Source organism: Mus musculus, chromosome 13, assembly GCF_000001635.26.
Source record: "Mus musculus strain C57BL/6J chromosome 13, GRCm38.p6 C57BL/6J".
Lineage (NCBI taxonomy): Eukaryota > Metazoa > Chordata > Mammalia > Rodentia > Muridae > Mus > Mus musculus.
This window is the reverse complement of record NC_000079.6, coordinates 61,771,106-61,793,171: the sequence shown is the minus strand read 5'-3', so window position 1 is coordinate 61,793,171 and position 22,066 is coordinate 61,771,106. Positions and strand designations below refer to the sequence as shown.

At 40.0% G+C, this 22,066-nt stretch overlaps 1 pseudogene across 1 annotated transcript; it reads right to left on the bottom strand.

The window, feature by feature from the left end:
* Positions 1-5,889: 5,889 nt before the first annotated feature.
* On the bottom strand, positions 5,890-21,592 carry BC052688 (cDNA sequence BC052688; annotated as a pseudogene). Its single transcript, NR_028430.1, has 4 exons — positions 21,473-21,592; positions 12,443-12,569; positions 12,189-12,249; positions 5,890-7,203 (listed from the first exon to the last, which is right to left on the bottom strand). The product of NR_028430.1 is annotated as a cDNA sequence BC052688 (transcript).
* Between the last annotated feature and the right edge of the window lie 474 nt (positions 21,593-22,066).

Here is a 22,066-nt window from a genome sequence, read left to right as displayed (position 1 = left end):
TGTTTCAACTGTGTTTGTGGATATACACCTGTGCCATGGGTGTAGGTAGCAGTGAGAAAGCACCTTACAGCTGTCTATTATCTACTTCCAATATGTGAGTTCTAGAGGTACAACCCAAAGAGGTTTTGGCGGCAACTCACACCGTTGTTCCTTATTTTGTTTATATACTGCTGATGTGTGACATGCATAAGCCAGAACCTAAGTATAGAAATAAGCAGCTGGGAGGTGGTGCACGCCTTTAATCCCAGCACTTGGGAGGCAGAGGCAGGCAGATTTCTGAGTTCGAGGCCAGCCTGGTCTACAAAATGAGTTCCAGGACAGCCAGGTCTATACAGAGAAACTCTGTCTCGAAAAACCAATAAAATAAAAAAGAAAGAAAGAAAGAAAGAAAGAAAGAAAGAAAGAAAGAAAGAAAGAGAAAGAAAGGAAGGAGAAAAAATTGTGGATAATATGGGTCTCCCAGACACTGAACTCAGGTCATCAGGTGTAGAAGCAACTAGCTCTACCCACTGAGACAGTTGTCTGGCATTCATTTGTGGTGCTGAGAAAAGTGTTCTAAAGAAGGGTTCCCACCTAAGAATAAAAGAACACATTTTTAAAAGGACTTAGCAGTACATCATTTTCTTTTGCAGATAAAATGTGTTATCACCTTGTACTGTTTTCCTCTATCCTTATAGGACAATATGTTTACAATCTAAAAGGAAGACAATGTTTTCTGGTAAATGTTTGGTTCACTGTGAAAGACCAAACTGTGGGAAACTAGACCCTCAACAACTCTCACCCTGAAGATCCGGCTGATCCTTTGAAGGGAGTTATGTCACCCCCTCCTTCATTGTCTCCACCTGGCGCCTGGCACTGCCAGCTTCACCTCCTCCTCCATGTCTCCATTTGGTGCCTGGGACTGTTTATGGCACTCCAAGGTAAGCTAAAAGATGTTTGATGGCTGCCTGGGACTGTTTAGTCAGGGCTGACACTCCAAGATAAACTGCAGGATGTTTGAAGGCTGCCCGGAACTGTTTTAGGGCCGACATTCCAAGAGAAGCTGCAAGATGTTTGAAGCCTGCAATCAGCATCTGCCCCAGATGTCCATCCCTTTCTCTGTATTTTATTATACCCCCTTGACACCTTCCTATTTTTTCTCTTTGTTCTTATAACCAGGTTCTTAGCCTCCATTAAACAGACCTTGAAGTCTTTGCTTGGTCTCGCTTCCCTTTCTCTGCTGGTTTTTCTTACAGGCCTCGGTCCTCCTAGACCCATGGAATAACTAAGTCCTGATGGAGGGACCATTCACCTAATCTTATTTGAGCATCTATGAGAAGGCTCAGTGCGAAACACTTCTGGTGTGCAAGGTTGGCAAACTGATATTGATCAACGTATAAAGACGGCCAAATGTGATCACACAAAATCATCTTCCAGTCTCCACATATCCATGGGGGCCTAAAGGCCCATTATCACATCACACACATACAACACAAAACAAAATAATACATCTCATTGCTCTTGCAATATCTAGCATCTCTAGATAATTCTATCAGAAGTCAGTAATTCAAGAGGAAGTACCAAATGGATAACTAATGGGGATATGAAGGAGCATGAATTGTCAAATCATACATACATTTTTGGGCTGGAGAGATGGCTCAGTGGTTAAGAGCACTGACTGCTTTTCCAGATGTCCTCAGTACAATTCCCAGCAACCACATGGTGGCTCACAACCATCTGTAATGGGATCTGATGCCCTCTTCTGGTGTGTCTGAAGATAACTATAGTGTACTCATATACATAAAATAAATAAATATATCTTTAAAAAACATAAAACAAAAAAACAAAACAGCGGAACTTCTGTAAGGCAAAGGACACTGTCAGTAGGATCAAACAGCAGCCTACACACTGGATCATAATCTTCAATAATCCTTCATCTGGCAGAGGGATAATATTCAAATTTCTAAAGAACTCAAGAGGTTAGACACCAACAACCCAAATATCCCACTTAAAGTATAGGGTACAGTGCTTATCAGAGAATTCTCAACAGAGGAATTGTGAGTGGCCAAGGAATAATTAAAGAAATGTTCAAAGTCTTTCTTCATCAGGGAAGTTCAAATCAACACTATGAGGGTCCATCTTACATCCACTGGAATTGCTAACATCAAAAAATGCACATGCTGGAAAGAATGTGGAGCCAGACCGGGCGTGGTGGCACACGCTTTTAATCCCAGCACTCCAGAGGTAGAGGCAGCTGGATTTCTGAGTTCGAGGCCAGCCTGGTTTAAAAAGTGAGGTCCAGGACAGCCAGGGCTACACAGAGAAACCCAGTCTTGAAAAAAACAAAAAACAAACAAACAAACAAACAAACAAACAAAAATGTGGAGCCAGGGAAACACTCTCCTATTGCTGCAAACTTGTAGAACCACTTTGGAAATCATTTTGTCAGCTTCCAAGAAAAGTGGGAAATATTTTACCTCAAGAGCCAGCTAATATCACTCTTGGGCATATACCCAAAATATTCTCCCCCACTCCACCAGGACACTTTCTCAACTATGTTAAGAGCAGGTTTATTCATACCAGATATAAACTGCAAAAAAACCTTTCATGTCACTGACCTGAAGAATGGATAAAGGACAAGCCATTCCATTACACGAGGAACACTCAGGCATTAAAAACAAGGGCATCATGCAGGCAGATGGGAGAAATAAGAAAATGTCATCCTAGGTGCAGTAGCACAGACTCAAAAATACATGAATGTTATGCCCTGATTTATAAGTGGATATTACAGATAAAGTATAGGATAATCACACTAAACTTCACAGATCTAAAGCACCGGGATAATTCAGAGGGCCCATGAAGGCTGATTGAATGTTCCTCATAAGATTTCAAACTGGGTGGAAAAAGAAATTCAGAAGGAAGCTGTGGGTGGGAGGATTCGGGTACAGATGCAGGGGAAGCAGAGGAGATAATGGAAAGTGGTGGTATAGGGATCCAAAAGACATCGCTAGGTTCTGCTGGAACCGCAGACAGGGGGAGCCCCCAAGATGACTATTGCAAGCCTCTAGCTAAAACTCCTAGGACTGTAAGATGTAGATCATGAATTGGCCACTTCCTGTAGACAAGCAGGTCTCCCAGTGGAGAAATAAGGACATTACCTCATTCAAAAACATCTTCCATCTACTCTTGACTTCTTGCTCTAGCTCTGTCCTCTCCCTCCTGCTCCCCCTTTCACCCCATTCCTCTCCCCATCTCTCTCCAGTGCTCATGGCCAGCCTCTACTCCTCTGTTCTCTCTCTGCCCTTGTCTATCTCTACTACCTTCTTATCTCCCCTCCCCTGTGCTGAATAAACTCTATTCTCTACTCTCTCTGTCTATCTCTGTCTCTCTGTCTGTCTCTCTGTCTCTCTCTCTCTCTCTCTACACACACACACACACACACACACACACACACACACACACAAACTTCGTTATAAAATCTGCCCTGTCTATAAGACAAATAGGGAGAAGAGAGCAAAGAAGGAAGAAGTGGTCAATCATAACTGGCCCAAATTGAGAACCATCCAATGGACAAGAACCAATCCCTCACAATATTAATCATATCATGTTATGCTAGCTGACAGGATACTAGCAAACCTCTTCTCTGAGAGACTCTAATGAACAGCTAACAGAAATACATGCAGAGATGTGTTTAGAAGAGTTGAGGAAAAGATTGAGGGATCCAAAGAAAATAGGGAATCCATAGGAAGACCAATAGAATCTACTACCCTGGAATCTTGATGGATCCCAGAGACTGAACAACCATCCAAACTGTGAGCATGAACTGGAACTAGGCTCCTTCTCATATATGTAACAGAGGTACATATTGGTTTTAATGTGGATTCCCCAACAACTATAGTGGTGGCTGTCTTTGATTTGATGCCTGCCTGTGGATTCCATTACCCTAACTGGGCTGTCATATCTGGCCTCAGTGAGAAGATGTGCCTAGTCCTGTAGAGAATGATGTGTTCAGGGTAGAGGGGTTGAGGAGGCGGCAGAGTTGAGGATCTGGTTCCTCCATCTCAAAAGGGAATGTGGAGAGGAGCTTCGAGAGGGTGGTTGGAGAAGAGGGGCTGATACTGGGATTTTAGCTGAAAATAAATAATTTTTTTAAAAAATGAAATCAATTGTTGAGTCTTAAAAAGGCAAATATGCTAAAAAAAAATCTACGTAGCTGTACTAACTTTGAAAAGGAGAAGGCAGGGCTGGAGAGATGGCTCAGCAGTTACAAGAACTTCTGAAGGTCCTGAATTCAAACCCCAGCAACCACATGTGGCTCACAACCATCAGTAAGAATATCTGATGCCCTCTACAACTACATTGTACTTACATGTAATAAATAAATAAATCTTGGGAAAAAAAAAGATGGCCATTCCCCTGCAGAGAGAATGGCATTAAGAAGGTACTGTTTAATCTTGCCCCTAAATGCAATGTAAACATCTAAATGCAGTGTAAGATATGTGAACATACAATGTGTTAGTTAGGATTTTACTCCTTAGTTACGGTTTTACTGAACAGACACCACTAACAAAGCAACTCTTATACAGCAAAGATCTAATTGGGGCTGGCTTTCAGTTTCAAAGGTTCAGTCAATTATCGTCAAGGTAGGAGCATAGCTCTGTCCAGGGAAGCATGGTGCAGAGGGACCTGAGGGTTTTCCATCTTCATCTGAAGACTGCCAGCAGAATACTGGCTCCCAGGCAGCTAGGACAAGGGTATTAAAGCACATACCTACAAGGCCACAGCTCCAACAATGACATGCCCCAGGCCAAGCATATAGGAAACATCACAAACACACAGTTAAAACCAATGGCCTGTTTCTCACCCCTCTGAGATGAATTACCTATGAAAGTAGATAAGATATATCTGCAAGGAGCGCCCTCTACTGGTAAATTTAATATTCACTGGATCAACCACATCTCCAGGCTGGATAACAACCATATCTCAAAGAAGTTTGTGAATAAAATGAAACACAAAACAGAGCTCACCATGCTTTTAGCAGCAACCTTACTGGAAATGTGTAATCACACAGATCCTTATATTTAAAGAATGGGCCACTTAGAAGAGGAGTATCACACTAAATTCATTGCAGCAGAAAAATACCTTTCAACAAGTTGAAATAAAGGTGAACTTAAGTCTCAGAATGAACTCAAGGATCCCCTAATAAACACCTGTAAATGGATTCGAAAGTCATAGAACAAACGTCAATATCTATCCCAAAAGTTTGAAAATAAAAACCACCACCACAATTGGTGATCTCTACTAAAACACTTGTCTGAACATGGGAAATAATTTACTTCTTTCAAGGCCATGATGAAGAAGAAATGAAACAGAGTTTTTTCCTTAATATCAAAAACAACTGTGGTGTCTACAGTCTATAATGAGATCATCAACATACATAGGGTTTTTCTCTTGTATAAGTGTTTTCAATTTTCTGACATCAAGATGATGTAAAACACTGTAAAATATTTACATGCCTAGACACATGGCCAAGCAATTAAGAAAAGTTTATTCCCTGAAACCAGGTCAGGGTTTTACATCTTCCTATATTTTCTGCTATACAACAGCTTAATTTTCTTGGAAATCAGCATTCACACAATCACACATAGCCACAGACAAAGCGTAGCCTAGATGAAGCAAGGCAAATTCTAGGATGAAATCATTGGCTGGGAAATAGACATAATAGCATAGAGGATAAATATCTGCCAAGCTCATGTGCTGATCAAGGCTTAGTATAAAGGCTGTATGTCTTTTACCTGAAAAACAAATGGCCAAAGATGGGGTGGAAACCATGGTTTGGGATTTTTCTACAGTACTTAAAATGTTTTATCATATTAACAGAAAACACACAAATATGCACCCAAAGTTTGACACATGAATGAGTTATTTAATGGACTGTGAAATTTAATGAGCTGTGAAATTTAAACCAGTACCTTATCAATGAAATTGAAAGGGCTTTTGAACCTATGAATTTACATGTTAAAAAAAAAAAGACACATCATCATATTTGAGCAGATAGTTGACACTTGCTAGAGATTTTCTCAGGAATAAATAATTTTGTGTAACTTAATGTAAGTGGACTGGCTAAAGATCGTACCAAGGCCATCAGAGTCATAGACTGCCCTACTTATGAGTTCTTAGAAGTTGAAAAATTACTGTGACATGCAAACATTAACAGATTTAGTATAAGCTAATGACTTTCCTCTTACAGAAACATACTGTGAAGTGCAAAATTTTATCAGAATGACTACATTTGTAGGGCTTCCCTGCAGCATGGACTTTTACCACATTGTATACATTCATAAGTTCCTCACACCTCTGTCTCCCCAGTATGTGCTCATTGATGCATTAGGAGATAAGTGTGTTGAAATAGGTTTTATCACACAGTTAATATTCAGAGGATTTCTTGCCAATACAAATATGTGCATGATGATTAAGACTATGGATATTTGTAGATTTTACCATATTATATATGTTCATAAGCTTTCTCTACAGTATGAATTTTTTTTTATGCTTTTGAAGATACCATTGACTTATACAGGCTTTCACACACAGACCACATTCATTGGGTTTCTATCCAATATGTATTCTTTTATGACTTTGGAGGTTATAATGTTGTAAAATGGCTTTCTCACATTTATTATATTTGTAGGGTTTCTCTCCAGTATGAATTCTTCTATGTGACTGGAGGTGAATTTGTTGTGAAAAGGCTTTCTCACAGTTATTACATCTGTAGGGTTTCTCTCCAGTATGAATTCTTCCATGCCTTTTAAGCCGACTATGTTGTGAAAAGGCTTTACCACACAGATCACATTCATAGCATTTCTCTCCAGTATGTGTCCGTTTAGGTTGTAGGAGATTACTGTGACTTGAAAAGGCTTTTTCACACTGATGACATTCATAAGGTTTCTCTCCCGTATGAATTCCTTCATAGCTTTTAAGATGACTTGATCTTCAAAGGCTTTACTACATTGCTTCCATTCATAGAGTTTCTTTCCAGTTTGTGCTCTTTATGAAGTTGGAGACGATGTTGAGCAAAGGTTTCAACAAATTGAATAATTCCAAGGGGGTTCATTTCTGTATGAATTCTTTCATGCCTTTGAGCATGACTGTGAGCATAAAAAAAAGATTTTATCACATTGAGTATATTCAGACGCTTTCTCTGCACTCTGACTTCTTTCATGCCTGAGAAAAAAATTGGCACATGTGAAAGCTTTATCAAACTGATGAATACTTTCATCTGTATGATTTAATGGTACTATTTGTCTAAATATAAAGAGGAATCAGATCTTAAGATTTTTATCACTTTGCTTATATTCATGCTGTTACCCCATCATTATGGGTTGGTTTTCATCTTCAAGGATACCTGAGAAGGAATGAGCATGTATTACATGGTTCAGCTATATATATTCTGTTTCTATTAAAGGGTTTTCCCATATTTGAACAAAAGTGGAACAACTCAGACCTTTACCACATAAGTGTATTCCAATTTATCCTAGTCTGTGGGTCATTCTATATTTGCAAAGTGAATCAGGAGAAAGAGGAGCATTTCCACATTCCTAGGACTCAAGAGAATTTTTTACAGAATGAGGTTGCTGATGTATTGTCATTGAAGCTGGAAAACCAATGATATGAAACTTGTATCGCATTCAAAAAGTCTACCCTAACTGCAAGCAAATGCATGTCTTCTAATTGTTCTGGGAGACAGAGGGGGTACACTGTTTCATTCAATATCCCTTAAGGACACGTGGCAGGTATCCATTAGGATACATGACACATCTATAAAAGGACAACGAACAACTAAAAAGTTTTAACATTTCGTTCACTGAGTATAACATTTTGTTCCTCAGTGATATGTGATCTAGGGACTAAGGTTACCATACAACATCATTCTTACCTCCCATAAGCTGCTCGTCTCAATCAACTTAGCAATGTTACTACAAATATACGAGTAACAATATCTTTACTATAGACTATTTGCTTCTTAGAAGATTTTGGTCCTATATGTATTACCATTTAATGTGTATAGCTTTTACATAATGAGAAGAAATGGATTGCCAGCTGTACAGTGTAGCTCTAATATGGCTATATTTCAAATGATGATATACACTAAGGCACTATTTCCATGTCCTCTACTTTATTTTTTTTTATTTTTTTTTCATTTTTTATTAGGTATTTAGCTCATTTACATGTCCAATGCTATATCAAAAGTCCCCCATACCCACCCACCCCCACTCCCCTACCCACCCACTCCCCCTTTTTGGCCCTGGCATTCCCCTGTACTGGGGCATATAAAGTTTGCATGTCCAATGGGCCTCTCTTGCCAGTGATGGCCGACTAGGCCATCTTTTGATACATATGCAGCTAGAGTCAAGAGCTCTGGGGTACTGGTTAGTTCATAATGTTGTTCCACCTATAGGGTTGCAGATCCCTTTAGCTCCTTGGGTACTTTCTCTAGCTCCTCCATTGGGAGCCCAGTGATCCATCCATGTGTGAGCATCCACTTCTGTGTTTGCTAGGCCCCAGCATAATCTCACACGAGACAGCTATATCTGGGTCCTTTCAGCAAAATCTTGCTAGTGTATGCAATGGTGTCAGCGTTTGGAAGCTGATTATGGGGTGGATCCCTGAATATGGCAGTCTCTACATGGTCCATTCTTTCATCTCAGCTCCAAACTTTGTCTCTGCAACTCCTTCCAAGGATGTTTTGTTCCCACTTCTAAGGAGGGGCATAGTGTCCACACTTCAGTCTTCATTTTTCTTGAGTTTCATGTGTTTAGGAAATTGTATCTTATATCTTGGGTATCCTAGGTTTTGGGCTAATATCCACTTATCAGAATGAATTTATGAAATTCCATGTCCTCTACTTTAAAGGAATGCCTTGCAAAAACAAATCAGGTACAGGACACTGAGGACTATGGTTTTGTTAGAATGTAAGAATAACCAATAAAATTATAGTTGTATTTATTTACACTGCTGCTTTTCTTTAAAACCTTCAGCACACCTTAAAATTTCTTCAGAGGCATATTTGTATGAGCTTGCACATGAAAATTACCTTCTCCATTCTATGAAGCCACAATTACTCTGATACCTAAACCACACAAAGACCCAACAAAGAAAGAGAACTTCAGAACAATTTCCCTCATGAATATCAATGAGAAAATACTCAATAAAATTCTTGCAAACCAAATCCTAGAACACATCAAAACAATCATTCATCATGATCAAGTAGGATTCATCCCAGGGATGAAAGGTTGGTTCAATATACAGAAATCCATCAACATAATCCACTATACAAAAAAAACTGAAAGAAAAAAAAAACACATGATCATCTCATTATATGCTGAGAAAGCATTTGACAAAATCCAACACCCATTCATGAGAAAAGTCTTGGAAAGATCAGGAATTCAAGGACGATACCTAAATATAATAAAAGCAATATACAGCAAACAGTAGCCAACATCAAACTAAATGCAGAGAAAGTTGAAGCAATCCCACTAAAATCAGGGACTAGACAAGGCTGCCCATTCTCTCCCCACCTATTCAATATAGTACTCAAAGTCCTACCCATAGCAATTAGACAACAAAAGTGGATCAAAGGGATACAAATTAGAAAGAAAGAATTTAAAATATCACTCTTTGCAGATGATATGATAGTATATATAAGTGACCCCAAAAATTCCACCAGAGAACTCCTTCAGCTGATAAAGAACTTGAGTGCAGTAGCTGGATACCAGAGAACTCCTTCAGCTGATAAAGAACTTGAGTGCAGTAGCTGGATATAAAATTAACTCAAACAAATCAGTGGCCTTTCTCTACACAAAGGATAAACAGGCTGAGAAGGAAATTAGGGAAACAACACCTTTCAAAATAATCACAAATAATAAAAAATACCTTGGTATGGCTCTAACTAAGCAAGTGAAAGATCTGTATGATAAGAACTTCAAGACTTTGAAGAAAGAAATCAAAGAAGATCTCAGAAGATGGAAAGATCTCCCATGCTCGTGGATTGGCAGGAGTAATAAAGTAAAAATGGCTATCCTTCTGAAAGCAATCTACAGACCCAAAACAAACAATTCCCATCAAAATTCCAACTCAATTCTTCACAGAGTTAGAAAGTGCAATTTGCAAATTCATCGGGAATAACAAAAAAACCTAGGATATCAAAAACTATTCTCAACAATAAAAGAACCTCTGGTGGAATCACCATGCCTGACCTCAAGCTGTACTGAAGAACAACTGTGATAAAAACTGCATGATAAGGGTACAGTGAAAGACAGGTAGATCAATGGAATAGAACTGAAGACCCAGAAAAGAATCCACACACCTATGGTCACTTGATCTTTGACAAAGGAGCTAAAACCATCCAATGAAAAAAACCCAGCATTTTCAACAAATAGTGCTGGCTCAAATGGTGGTTAGCATGTAGAAGAATGCAAATTGATCCATTTTTATCTCCTTGTACAAAGCTCAAGTCTAAGTGGATCAAGGAACTCCACATAAAACCAGACATGCTGAAACTTATAGAGGAGAAAGTGGGAAAGAGCCTCGAAGATATGGGCACCGGGCAAAACTTCCTGAACAGAACAGCAATGTCTTCTGCTCTAAGATCAAGAATCAACAAATGGGACTTCATAAAATTGCAAAGCTTCTGTAAGGCAAAGGACACTATCAATAAGACCAAAAAGCAACCAAGAGATTAGGAAAAGATCTTTACCAATCCTAAATCCAACACAGGGATAATATCCAATATACACAAAGAACTCAATAAGTAAGACTCCAGAAAACCAAATAACACTATTGAAAACGGGGTACAGAGATAAACAAAGAATAATGAGTGGCTGAGAAACACCTAAAAAAATATTTAACACCCTTAATAATCAGGGAAATGCAAATCAAAACAACCCTGGGATTCCATCTCATACCAGTCAGAATACCCAAAATCAAAAACACAGGTGACGGTAGATGCTGGTGAAGATGTGGAGAAAGAGAAACACTCCTCAATTGCTGGTGGGATTGAAAGCTGGGACAACCACTCTGGATATCACTTTGGCAGTTCTTCAGAAAATTGGACATAGTACTACTGGAAGATCATGCAATACCACTCCTGGGCATATACCCAGAATATGCTCCAACTTGTAATAAGGACACAGGCTCCACTATGTTCATAGCAGCCTTATTTGTAATAGCCAGAAGCTGAAAAGAACCCAGATGTCTCCCAACAGAGGAATGGATACAGAAAATGTGGTACATTTACAGAATGGAATACACAGCAATTAAAAACAATGAAATTATGAAATTCTTAGACAAATGGACTGATCTGGAGGATATTATCCTAAGTGAGGTAACCCAATGACAAAAGCACACACATGCTATGCACTCACTGATAAGTGGATATTAGCCCAGAAGCTCAGAATACCCAAGATATAATTTGCAAAACACATGAAACTCAAGAAGAAGAAAGACCAAAGTGTGGATACTCTGATCCTTATTAGAAGGGGTAAAAATACCCATTGAAGGAGTTACAAAGACAATATTCAGAGCAGGGACTGAAGGAATGACCATCCAGAGACTACCCAACCTGGGGATCCATCCCAGAAACAACCACCAAACCCAAACACTATTGCAGATGTTAACAAGAGTTTGCTGTCAGGAGGCTGAAATAGCTGTCTTCTGAGAGGCTCTGCCAGTGCCTGACAAATATAGAAGTTGATGTTCACAGCCATCCATTGGACAGAGAACGGGGTTCCTAATGAAGGAGCTAGAGAAAGTACCTAAGGAGCTGAACTGGTTTGCAGTCCCATACAATATGAACAACAATATGAACTAACGAGTACCCCTAGAGCTCCCTGAGACTAAACCACCAATCAAAGAAAACAGATGGTGGAACTCATGGCTCTAGCTGCATATGTAGCAGAGGATGGCCTAGTCAGTCATCAATGGGAGGAGAGGTCCTTGCTCTTGTGAAGGTTCTATGCTCCATTATAAGGGAACACCAGGGACAGGAAGCAGGAGTAGTTGCAATAGGGAACAGGGGGAGGAGAAGGGGAGAAGGAATAAGGGATTTTCAGGGGAAACTAGGAAAGGGGATAACATTTGAAATGTAAATAAAGAAAATATCTAATAAAAATAAAAGTAAAAATAAATAAAAAAGAAAGAAAGAAAATTACCTTCTGTGTCTTCTAGAACTTGGACAATGTTCTTGAATATGTTTCTCGTCCCAATTAAATCCTAAAATAGAGTAACAGGAAATGTATGTGTGGAAATTAGGTAAAATATAAGTTACTATCTTTAATGAACCTTAGAATTATGGATGATTTATTCACAAAATTCTTCGTCCATCTCTATTGAAATTACAGATGTGCATCAAAAGAAAGAAACTTTTTTCCAGTTTTAAAACAGGAAAGGGAATTCATAGTCTTACCTATAGCGTTGAGGTTCCTGTAGGTCTCCAGCATCACATCTTTGTAGAGCTTCTTCTGAGAAGGATCCAGCAGAGCCCACTCCTCTCGAGTGAAGTTCACATGCACGTCCTCATAAGTCACTGCATTCTAGAGCATCCCATAAACGTGTACAAAAGAAAGAACAATAGAGACATCGGGCATCTATTCTTCATAGGCAATGTGTTCATATAACTCTGGGGCCTACTCCACTTATTTACTGACACTGAAGTTGTACTTTAACTACCAAGTCATATTAGAAGGTAACTTAATAATGAAGTTCACCTCTGTCATTTCTCAGCCCTTTGAATAGGATGTAGCCTTTCTAGAGAAATGTCAGTTACAGATATAAAGAGGAGACAAGCTCTACAAGATCAATAGTGCTTACCACACATCAAAGAAATTGTAGTAACATTAACAATTACTAAACGTAAAAATCAGTAAGCATGCTGGGCCTACTACCTTATGTTGTTAACACTGCAGTCAGGGAACAGAGGCAGAAGTATCACATTGAGTTGGACGCCAGTGTAAGTTCTAGGACAGACAAAGGTTCAAAGTACGAACTGTCCCTTGCCAGAGTTCATCAACCTAACCAGAAAGTTAGAAAGAACTCATAGGTTTTTAGTTAAATTCTTAATAGAGTGATACATACAATCTAGTTCTGAATTCATCTTCCAGAAACCTGAGGTACACCAATTCAAACTATAACATTAATAAGATACTATCAAAAAGGAATATATGTTTAAACAGTTATAATTGGACAGAAGAAAATACTTGTAATGTTAATGTTGATTAGAGGTAAACAACATAGGGCAGTAGAGATAGCTCAGAAGTGCAGTGTAGGGCATGGTTCTGATGCTCTGACTGGGATTTGGCCTGTAAACTCTGAAGGTCCTTTTCTCCAATTGGCACTTGAACCATCAATAAAGAGTCGAGCAGCCAATGGGAGGATGGAAGAGGCAGGATTTCTAGGTTCCTAAAGGGGAGGGAAAAAGAGGCAGGAAGCAGGAAAGGGAGATTGGCCAGGCTTGGGAGGGAGAGAGAGTCACCAGCCAGGTGAGATCCCAACTGGAGAAGACACTGGACACTTTCCCAGTTGGCAGTTTAGAAATGCAACTAAACTGAGAGCAGATTTAGGGTGTTGAGCAAGGAGAAGGAACCAGGGCAACTAGGCTGAGGTCAGATTTTAGATGTGGAGCAAGGAGAAGGTAACACCAAATAAGCTAATGAAAGATTTAGACTGTTGAGCAAGTACTAAAAAGAACACAATAGCTGCCAGAGGCAGGGAAAAGCCCAGCCACTGAGCCATAAGACAGGGTAAAAATATTAGAGTGTGTGTGTGTGTGTGTTTGTGTGTAATTTTAATCCATGGAGCGAAGGGAACCAGAGTTGGGGCTGGTAGTATGCCTGTGTGGAGCTTAAGAAGAGGTAGTTGCTAGCTGGTGGTGATGCACGCCTTTAATCCCAGCACTTGGGAAGCAGAGGCAGGAGGATTTCTGAGTTCGAGGCCAGCCTGGTCTACAAAGTGAGTTCCAGGACAGCCAGGGCTATACAGAGAAACCCTGTCTCGAAAAACCAAACAAAATCCAAAAAAACAAAAAGAAGAAGAGGTAGTTAAAAGGCTACACACTACATGAGAAGCTCTTGCTGGCCCAACAAATATGTGAGCTCAAGTGCCTGCCTGTATTTTCAGGGACCCACAGCTATCGATTCTTCCTCTTACAGGAGGTCTCAGGTCATCTCTGACTACTGTAAGGACTGGGCACACATGAAGTTTATATTCATGCATACAGGCAAAAGACTCACAGTCCACCTAACATAAGTCACAACAAACACATAAGGGAAAAAGAAGGTCAGCACCTGCCATCCAATGACTGAGAAGGGTCAGCAGTATTATCATCATGAGTAGTACCATCCTGGGAAAGAGAATGATAATGCATCCAGAATTTGAAAAATCAAGATGTGGTCAAAGCTCAGCACAAAAGCACATGCTTGCCATATAAAAACATGTACACTACAGACCCATCTGACAATAAAAATAAATAATTTTAAACTATGAAAACATTAACTAAGCAAAACAGCTTAGCACTGAATAGCTAGCTATTACTTCTATTCCATTTTATGTGATTCAAGGACAGAATCTATTATGGGGAAGGCATGACAGGAAGGAAGAACATGAGATGGAAAATGAAGGATGAGTTTCAAGCAAAGAAGAATATACAGAGAGAGGAAATGGATTAAGTCTGTAGACACTTAAATCTCATTTCAAAAAGGAGTTGCACCTAAGCAAACACATTTTGCTTTCCATTTTATCTTTCTCACTTGCATGTTAGAACTGTTGTGATGAAGTGCTAAAAGCCAATGTGTCTCAAGGAACAAACAGGTTCATTTGGTTGGTTCTTCCCAATCACATTATTTAGGAAGCTTGTAATAGAAACTCAAGTTCAAAAGAAAAAGCAAAAACCATGGGCAAACATTGTTTCCTGGCCTGCTCGCTCCCTTGGCCACTGTCTCATGCTCAGCTAGCTGGCTCATCCAGCCTAGGCCCACCTCCTTAGGGATTCATCCCCACTCAGTGGATGAGCCTTCACTAGACAATTGTCAATCACCACAATCTCTCACAAAGTTAGCAAAGAGCCATTCTGATTGGGGCACCTCCTCAATTGTAGTTCCCTCAAATGATTGTAGGCTCTGAAATGCTGACAATTTAAGAAATTAAGATGGGGACAATAATATATGAGAAAAATTTAAGAATCCCAAACTTAATCAGTCACTTAAGTATTAAGAATCCAAACATTGATTACTGTAAGAACTGGAAAACACAGATTTTCCAAGAAATGAGAGAGGCAATCCTTTTGGGTTAAAAAGAGAAAACTAAAATTGTTTTTCCATAAGAAATTCCCAAACCAACAAAAACTCAAAGATCTTATAATACAGTAAGTTATCAGAAGACAAAAGAGGTTAAGGTTTATCATTCCCTAGAGAAATAACAATATAATAAGATTATTATTAATGAACCCTACACCATAGATGGCAACACTGAAAAAAAGAAACACAAAAAGAGACCTGCGAACCTAGCATGGTCATTTAAATTAAGAACTGCAAGATTGTAATCAGAATAAAAATTACAAAATCAGTGGCCAGCACTCACCCTGTTCATTCAGGTTCTCTCCTTTGACAATAGTGGGAGATGGACTGGGAGCGGAGGCTCTTCCAACACATTGAAGAGATTAAGCATTCTGACACTTCAAATTTGGAATAAATAGGGTTGATAACTAAAGCTACCTAACTCTTTTATGTTAAGAAAAAAGGGTACATGTTAGGATAACGTAGAAACCATGTGGTCTCCTATGATTGATGATTAGATGTTAAGTGTGTACCACATTTATGAAATGAAAACCTTAAAAAATACAATATAACATATTTAAAAAGTGTATGAGTTCTATTATACACATAAATTGGCTTGATTTGCTTTATAAGATATTAGCACGTTTCAACACATGTCAGTCTCCATTTTTTTTTTTTTTTTTGAGACAGGGTTTCTCTGTATAGTCCTGGCTGTCCTGGAACTCACTTTGTAGACCAGGCTGGCCTCGAACTCAGAAATCCACTTGCCTCTGCCTCCCGAGTGCTGGGATTAAAGGCGTGCGCCACCACCCACAGCTTTAGTCTCCATTTTCATATGTATGTTTTTATGTGTGACAGAAAATACATTCCATATGTGTGCAAGTGACACAGCAGAGAAGAGGGTGTCAGATCCTCTGGATCTGGAGTAGCAGGTAGTTCACATGGGTGTTGGTATCTGAACTCAGGTCACCCCAAGCAAAATGCTTCCTGAGTGGCCTGCCCAGCTCACTGAATTAGAGAGGCATGACAACCATCCCCAGTAACTGTTATCTGAGACACAGTAGTCATGGTTACCCTTACTGCTGCATCTTCCACTGCCCTCTGATAGTGCTGCCAATAAAGGAAACGATTTTCACAGATTAACAACAATAAAAATTTAAATTAATAAAGAACTGAATACATTAATCCAGGGAACTGGAAGCTCGATATTTAGATGTTAGTTATAGGGACAGGTTAGAGAGGCATGGCAACCATCCCCAGTAACTGTTATCTGAGACACAGTAGTCATAGTTACCCCTATTGCTGCATCTTCCACTGCCCTCTGATAGTGCTGCCAATGTGACCTTCCTGGTCTGGGGTCATTGGTCCTCACCTTCACCATGGTAGGACTGTAGTCTCCCTCAGAGTTACTAATGGCCTTGTCTCAGGAGAATCCTAGGAGTATCTGCAGGTTATTTCCCTCTGGTGCTGCTGACTGCCAGGCCTGCCCATGTCCCTCATTCACTTGGACCACACAGCTGGGCCTCAGGAACTTAGCATCTCCCCTACTTGAGATTTAGTGATCAAGTAACTCAGACAGGACAGGTCTTCAGAGATCCACTCTTCCACATGATGTTGTCAGTGAGGTCAATTCTTTTATTTTATTTTTCAATGAGCAGCATTTTATCTTTAAGAGACAGTTCATTTTACCATTAGCAAAATACATCAAATTAAAGCACTAAAATAAATACATTATAATTCATTGTCAATCACTGGACTCATCATGACATGTACTGAATGAGTTGTGATCAAGTATGATTCTTTTAGCTTTGATAGTGCAGAGTAATCTAACTGGCACATTATGATGTGCACAGTCAGATATATATCTCAAGCTCTATCTCATCTGCAAGATAACACAATGGATATGACAATTCTGGAGCAATGACTTGGGTCAAAGTGTATTCGACCCTTGAGATGTTCACTTTAAGTTTTCCTTCCCTTGGCAAGTTATTCTTTCAAAATCAACCTGCAATAAGGAGTCTATACGTTAGCAACTTTACAGCTTTTGAATTTTCAAGTAAAAAGATTTATTAGATGATGACCTTTAAGGAAATATTTGAGAATATTATTTACACTAACAGTTTCTTAGTTTCAAAAAATGCAAGTTATTGCCAATGACTGTTCTTCCTAGTGGAACATCTCTGTGGCATGTACTCTACATGGACACACAAGAAACCTGCACTGTACCTTCTGGGTAATTAGTGACTGGAGGCTTTATTTGTAGATACACAAGAAACATCTTATGAGAGACTCCTCATAAAACTACTGAGAACTGGGCTGATGAGATGGCTCAGCAGGTAAGAGCACTGACTTGTTCTCAGAAGGTCCCGAGTTCTATTCCCAGCAACCACATGGGGGCTCACAACCACCCGTAATTAGATCTGAGGACCTCTTCAGGAGCGTCTGAAGACTGGTACAGTGTACATATTTATAACAATAAGTAAATCTTTGGGCTAGAGCAAAGAAGGACTGAGCCAGGGAACCAGCCAGAGCAAGTGGAGTTGACCTAAGTGAGTCTTGGTCCTAAATTTAATACCTAACAACCACATATACATATGTGTACTTATATACATTAAATAAATAAATACAAAATTTAAAAATATGAAAAAATACAGAGAACCATTTATCAATTATAACTATTTATATGAAAGCTTTCTTGATAGGCCTATATTTCCTTAGAGAACAGTGCAGTCAATTCTTACAAAAGTTCTTCTTTATTTGTAATTAAGCATAGAGACCTCAGAAAACAGTCCTGCACTGGTCTGTTTCCCTTCCCATTGACCAGTCATAGCATATGCTGGAAGGTGTTGCAGGACTGTCTTCCAGGAACTGGGTGGCAGAGTCAAGATGGACTGTTCAAAGTAATTCTCAATTAAATAGGATAAGTCAAGCAAGTAACAAAAGATAATGCTATGAACAGATATAAAGTAACTGGGAAAAAGTGAAAAGATTAGTGATGGAGAAACATTGGAGAATTGAAACAAATAAAGGATTAGGCTGAGAATCTTTAAAAAATGAAATTTAACATGTTCTGAGAAAAATGGACTTTTGGGGAAGATATATATATATATATATATCTGCAAAAAGACATAGGTATATTGTTTTTTTAAAAAGCAGGCCATCCCCTGGCAGAGGCAAAGGCATTAATAAAATACTTTTTGATCTTGCCCTTATGTCAATTGGTAGCTGCTGAGTCCTGTAACATGACACACACAGCTGCAGCCAATGAATGGCCTGTGTCCCAAAAATCTGAGCTGACTTAACCATGTCATTGAGGACCAGAGGTAACCACAAAGGACAGACAGTACCCTAACTGGAAATTCAATATTCATTGGATCAACCCAATCTCTCCTAATTGTACAACCACCTATCATGTGTATTTTCATTAACATGCATGAATTGATACGTGCTAGGAAATTTTAAAATCACCCACCCTGCATCCATCAGCTCCTTCTTCATAATGGTGAGACCTGCAGCTGGTTGGCTCGAACTTGAGTTAGTCTGTGATCTAGCTATCATTTTCCCTCTTTTACTCTGCTCTATACACAGGACACTGTTCCTCCTGTTCAGGTTTGAGGGCACAAGCCATGCTCTACTTGCAAATCTTTTCCCTCTTACTGCAATGCACAGTTCATTACATGACTCAAACGAGTAATTTTAAAACTTTGTTGCGCTACTTCCCTTTAACTTAAGAATTTAGAAACTTTAATGAAGAGGAAATCAAGGTCATTGCCCTGGGGAGCAGCAGGCTCCTATCAGTGCCATTTCCCCTGAGGGCACAAAAATGTTTGTGTCAGAAACATTTTTCTAAAGGGCTGAAAATACAGCTATTCTAGAATATACATGTCTTCCCAGGAAGGAAATCTGACAACAAAACATTAAGAAAAAAAAATCTCTGTAATAATACCACTCATCTAGCTCTGATTAATGGTCAAAGAGGAGCCAGGCCAGAAGAGATTTTGCATCCCATATACTCTGTCATACTTATGTCTCTTTTAGGTTTACACCCTAGGGTATACTGTGAACTTTTTTTGATTTTTTTTTTTTTTGTTTTTTTGTTTTTTGGTTTTTTTGTTTGTTTGTTTGTTTTGGTTTTTCGAGACAGGGTCTCTCTGTATAGCACTGGCTGTCCTGGAACTCAATCTGTAGACCAGGCTGGCCTCGAACTCAGAAATCAACCTGCCTCTGCCTCCCGAGTGCTGGGATTAAAGGCGTGTGCCACCACGCCTGGCAACTGTGAACACTTTAAGGATAGAGCAGGCACTACTTGGCTTAGCCACTTGGCGGTTGGTAGATTTACACTACCAATATATTTCACTAATAATTTCTTAAGACACCAATACCCTCAAAGAGCAGGCCATTCTTGACTGACACAGTCCTAAGTGGAAGGCCTCAGACGAGGCAAAAGGTACAAAAAGTAGGAGGTAGAAAGTATAAAAGCTGGGGTGGTTGGCCAGGAGATAAGGCTTATGCTAAGGCATTTTGTATACGACCTACAGGGGAAAAGGAAAGAAATGGGAGGCTTCTATGAAGTCAGCAGAAACTACCACACAATGGGACAAATTAAAGAGGGATCTAATCAAACAATGCTGCTCTCTGAGAACAGGATACTCTCTTCAACACTACTAACCATGCCTACAGTGATTTGTAACTGATATCATCAGCCTAACATGGGAGGAATTCTTGGAATCTCAAGATCAGAGACATCCCCTCACCACAGGACCAAGCCCCAAACCATTAGCAGCTCTCTCAAGCATATGCCTGGTTAAAGGGAAGCAGTTCTGGTTTTTGTTTTTTTAGGTTTGTTTGTTTTTTTGTTTTTTGTTTTTTGTTTTGTTTTGTTTTTTTTTTTTTTTGAGACAGGGTTTCTCTGTATAGCCCAGGCTGTCCTGGAACTCACTTTGTAGACCTGGCTGGCCTCCAACTCAGAAATCTGCCTGCCTCTGCCTCCCAAGTGCGGAGATTAAAGGAGTAAGCCACCATTCCCAGCTTTGGTTTTGTTCTTAAATAAATACCTCAAGACCTTAGGGAAAGTTCCTGAGTCCTAGACCACAGGCTGTTACAGGCTTTGCCAAGCATGTATCTGTATTTGAGAAGGACCTGTGTCATTCTCCATCCACGAAGGCCTCATGGACAGCCTTGCTTGGGCAGGCCAGTTTTTACCACAACAGTGTTTTTCCTTTTCAAATGGTTTCACCAGATGTCTTGCCCACGTGACAGAACTATGCTTTTCTCAAGAAGAAAACTGATCCTTTATGGCACACCAGGCCTTAGTGTTGGTTGTGACCCTGCAATGCTCCATTGAGCAGATTGTTCAAGTACTCACCTTTGATCTGGACATGGGCCTAGTGGCTGTTTGTTAAAGTGGCTGTTTGTTAATCGGGGTTGTCTCCTTTCATATGACCTGGATTCCTGACAATCCTGATGAACAAACATTTGTATCCCAGGATCCTAATCTCTCAGATGCTTGGGTTAGCATATTACTTACCTGTAAAGTATTTTAGAGGCAGTCCCTACCTCTGCTAAATTCTACTAGTTGTGACTTACTATTTCCTATGCATTTGAAAATCCTTTAAGCAGGGCATGGTGGTGCACGCCTTTAATCCCAGCACTCGGGAGGCAGAGGCAGGCAGATTTTGAGTTCGTGGCCAGCCTGGTCTACAGAGTGAGTTCCAGGACACACAGAGCTACACAGAGAAACCCTGTCTCAAGAAAGAAAGAAAATCCTGTACATCATCGATTCTACTCTCCTTATCACGGCTTCAATTTGGAGTGCTACGCAGCACAAACGATGGGATTTACAACCACCACAAAATTAATTCCAAATGGATGTTAAACGGCCAGGACACAAGTTCCAAAAGAAACCAGAGATAATGGGCCTCTCCAAATTTGGCATCCACTAAGGATGTTGCTATATGCAAGCCCTTGTTCCAAATGGTTTGTGCAGATAAAGCTCCCATGATGAAGTTATTCAGATGCCACCACTCAGTACATCTAGTGGCTAAGACCTCATGGAACCTCACAGGTGGCTGCTACTTTCCACCTAACCCAGGGGAGGACCCACTACCAAGACTCCTGCTTCTCAGACCACTGCTCCCTCCCTTTAGGGGCAGTGTTCCCATGCTTACCATGATGAGACTCAATAGCTCGCAAGCACTCCGCCAAGGCACCCAGCAGCAAAGGTCAAAGCAAGTCACACCAACCATTCAAGGCTACTCCACAATAGAGATGAATCTGCAGCACTAAACAAATCACACGGAAAAACCCGCCTCTTCTCCTGATTGGATGGTTTTCCTGCAGGCCCTGATTGGCAGGCAATCTTGAGTGACATGAGTACTGAAGGCCCAGGCCTAATGCTTTCCTGGCCCAGGAATTAAGACAGAAGCTGGTCTTTTCCAGATCCGCAAGACTTTTGTTTCAGTATGGAGTTTCCCTGTCCTACAATAGTTTATCTTTCTGTATTGCAGTACTCAGCACGAATATCTTCCTCCTCCTCATAATCATCTTAGTCCTCCTCCTCCTCCCCTTCCTGTTTCGACTCCTCCTCCTCATCTCCTTCTTCTTTTCCTCCTCCTCCGCCTCCTCCTCCTAGTCCTGCTCTTTTCCTTATCCTCTCTGCCTCTCCTCTTCCTCCTAGACTCAAGATGATAATTTGCACAGTCCACTATTCACCTTGGAGCAGAGTAAACTATATGACCCATAGGCAGAATGGTTCCATGCCT